The sequence below is a fragment of the Hipposideros armiger genome, unplaced genomic scaffold (assembly GCF_001890085.2).
Source record: "Hipposideros armiger isolate ML-2016 unplaced genomic scaffold, ASM189008v1 scaffold_1861, whole genome shotgun sequence".
Taxonomy (NCBI): domain Eukaryota; kingdom Metazoa; phylum Chordata; class Mammalia; order Chiroptera; family Hipposideridae; genus Hipposideros; species Hipposideros armiger.
The window spans coordinates 13,232-16,523 of NW_017733211.1; positions in this window are offsets into that span (position 1 = coordinate 13,232).

Sequence of the window (3,292 nt, forward strand, 5' to 3'; positions counted from 1 at the left end):
CTGCTCACTGATGTGCTTTGTATGTGTATCCCTCCGATTGCTACCCAGCGCTTCAGTGAGAGCACTGAGAGGTCGGATGAGGCAGCAGAGAAGGTGGCGATTTCCTTTTTCTAATCAGACAGTGGTGCAGAAATTAGAGAAAAACAGAACTAGCCTGAGGTCAGTGTGATGCTCTCGTCTCTCAGGCTCATCTCCTTACACAGGTGGTGTTACAGCTGCAGCTATGTCTGCCGGGGACTCACAGTGCTGGCGGCCCTTACACAGCTGGCAGCCAACGCAGGGACACAAGAAGCTGCTTCCATGTTGCTAAACGGGCAGCATCCACCTTGCCTTCCAAACGTCTGCTTTTCTTCAATTCATACTACCAGACAGGTTGCCGTTATGTTGTTGTTCTAATCATGGTTGAGGGTTCAAATTTCTCCTTACCCAGTACATCGCTTAATAATCTCATTTCACCACCTGTCTCCACCTTAGGGACAAATCAACATCTCTCAGAAATGAATTAGCTAAAGATTTCTAATGCATTTTTTTTTCAATCTAACAGCTCATTTTAATCTTCCATCAGCATTTGACATAGCTCGGGATAAACCATGATAATATACCCCCAAGAAAAATAAATTGGGTCTTAGTCCAGTGCTGTTTCACAGTAGCAATTACTGTCCATGGTACATGTACACTCTAAGCTTCATTAGCTCTGATGGCCCCACCATATGTTTACAACAAAAACGAGATTATGCATATAACTTAGCCTGGGCACAGGTTAAAATATCACTCAGAGCTGCCTTGCACATCACTTCGTATCTCCAGACACTTCAACGTAAGCACTTTTGCCACATTCTCTATGACACATAATAAGAGCATCATGAATTGGCTCGAAGCTACATTGCATGAAATCCCACTATAATTAATTAGTGTTGTTATAGCAACACCTTTTTATGGTGTTGCTGGACCCCCACAGGATGCAGCGGCATGAAGTAAACCCTCTGAAAAATAATTTTATCAATTTCATCCTCAGCCATGCTACACGACTGTCTTTCCTGCCCTTTTTGTTTTCATCAATTTTCCTCTCAATTTGGATCTCTCCATTTTTTCAAGAACTGAGTCGTCAAACCTCAGCACAGCAGCAGGTCTTAATATCCATTTGCTTGCATAAATATTGAGAAGCTAGCACTAGTTTTCCGTCAGGTAAAACAAACACAACATTTATTTTATTTAAAATGAACTTTTTTGGTTTAGCATTTGATTGCATACAGCCAGGAAATAGAATGTCACATGCGACTACCACTAATCCTTGCCTCCCAACCACAGGGAATCATTAGGAGAAAAACAGTATATATATATATATATATATATATATATATATATATATATATATATATATATAATGTTTTTGTTTGTTTGTTTGTTTTTTCCTTATAACAAAACCTATGGTACTAGTTATGATTGTTATCATATTTGTAAAAACAAAAATGTGAATTGAAAAAGGACTTATAGGCTACTTAGTACAGCTCCCCCCTAATTTATAGGGTGACAGACAGGGAGAAGGAAATATCAGAGGTCTCATGAATAGCTGACCACAGAACTAGGATGTTAACTAAGGTCGCTGCATTCCCTAATCAAAATACTTCACACCAAATTAAAAGCTGCCTGCTGATGCACACTTCTAATGTACACAAGATATATATACAAAAATTATAAAGATATAAAAGAATTTAAGAAAAGCTGTGTGGCAAGGTTAGCTTAAATGCACGACCGTCTGCTTGGCTGGTGGTAGAAAGGCCCTGTTAGTGAGCCAATCACCATATATGTGTTGAGATGTTGAGGCAGGATTAATTTCCAGGGAAAATTAGTATGAGAGAGAAAAGAGCGTCTGAACAGTCAGGAGCGTGGGTAGAATATGGCTGTGAGGGAAGGGTAGACGTGTTGGGGAATTAGGAACACGATGGAACTCCAGAGGACGGAAACAAATGGATGCTGGCAGAGCTCCAAGTCTGGACATTTGGGAGGATGCAAAACACTGTGATTCAGCCAAGAGTCAGCATGAAGGAGCTGACATAACAATACAATCATTGGAATTGGGACTTGAGAGGCAAGCAATGAACACAGCAAAAAACAAACAAAGAAACATCCGTGCAAAATCAGGACCTGGTACCATGTCAGAACTTTCTATAGATGGTTGACAGAATCAGTTACATAATTGTGGGCTCCTTGACCATGAAAATAGTGGGCTCCTCTTTCAATTATTATTAAGAATTTTAAGATGGCAACAGCAGAGCATTAAACCAACTTTGGGGCCTTTCAAAGTGAAGAGAGTTTGGAAAGCTGCATTTCATAAAATTCCTTGTAGCTAGAACTCCGGATACATATGACTCTGGTTTTTCCAGTTAGATGTATTCATAATGGATTTAAAAGACAGAAGTCAGGCCCAGTTTTTTGGGTATGTGTACTAGTAAGCTATTTGATCTGAGTTCCTTGAACCAGAGCAATGGGTCTCCATCTTCCAGATTCCATGGTATTGAGAGGCATGTGTGATAGTGATAAAGATATTGCTTCAATCATAACCCAACAGGTTGTCTCAGAGTATTTGCTCCCCTGGCAGATTATTATTGAATTGTACTAGGAGTTATTAATGGAGCTTCAAACTAGAACCCGCTACCTCAACCGTGCTGACGGTTTTGCGAGCATCTAATTCCCTGTATAGATCTCTTTCTGTTTAAAATACCTGAAATTGTTTTTCTTTTCCAATGAACCCTGTCTTATTTAATGGAATTTAGTTGATTCTAAAGGAGGAGGTCAAAATCTCAGCAGTGCTTTTGTAACAGATCATGGAAAGGTTTCCTATTGTACAAGTGACATGACGTCAATTTACATCCATGGAAATGTACTTTGTGGCCATGAAAGATAGGGAAATTTTTAAAAGCTGTGGATTGATCTATCATTTATAATAAGTTATTGGTTTCTCAGGGCTGCTGTAACAAACTACCACCAACTTAGTGGCTTCAAACAACAGAAATGTATTCTCTGTCAGCCCGGGAGATTAGAAGACTGAAATCAAGGTGGCAACAGGTCAGTTCCTTCTGGAGGCTCTGAGAGAGAGTCTGTGGCATGCCTCTGTTGTACAATAGTATCTAATGGCTCCTGCAGCCCTTGGCATTGCTCGATTTGCAGGTGCATCACTCCAGTCTCTTCTTCCATTTCCACATGGCCTTGTCCCCTGTGTGGCTGTGCCTTCTCCTCTTCTTTTTCAGATAAAGACACTCATCATTTCACTTAGGGCCCAACCAAATTCTGG